The sequence below is a fragment of the Aplysia californica genome, unplaced genomic scaffold, assembly GCF_000002075.1.
Source record: "Aplysia californica isolate F4 #8 unplaced genomic scaffold, AplCal3.0 scaffold00534, whole genome shotgun sequence".
In the NCBI taxonomy this organism is placed as follows: Eukaryota; Metazoa; Mollusca; class Gastropoda; order Aplysiida; family Aplysiidae; genus Aplysia; species Aplysia californica.
The window spans coordinates 92,463-92,758 of record NW_004797804.1 but is presented as its reverse complement, the minus strand read 5'-3'; positions in this window follow the sequence as shown (position 1 = coordinate 92,758).

The window sequence follows — 296 nt, the reverse complement described above, 5'->3', positions numbered from 1 at the left end:
GTATCCAAGTCCACAGATAGAAGATAAAACACAATACACATTAGTGAACATGTTATTCATTTTCCATTATCTGTACATGAGCTGTGGGATGGACACTACAATAGCTTAGTTAGTATCATGCTGGACTGTGGAGTAGATGGTCCTGGTTCAAATCCCTTACTGGGCATTCTTGAACTTGGGTTGTTTTGTGTAGTTTACAAGCCTCTCACTCATTAATGATGATCCTTCCTTCTCTCTCTCTCTCGCTCTCTCTCTCTCTCTCTCTCTCTCTCTCTCTCTCTCTCTCTCTCTCTCTC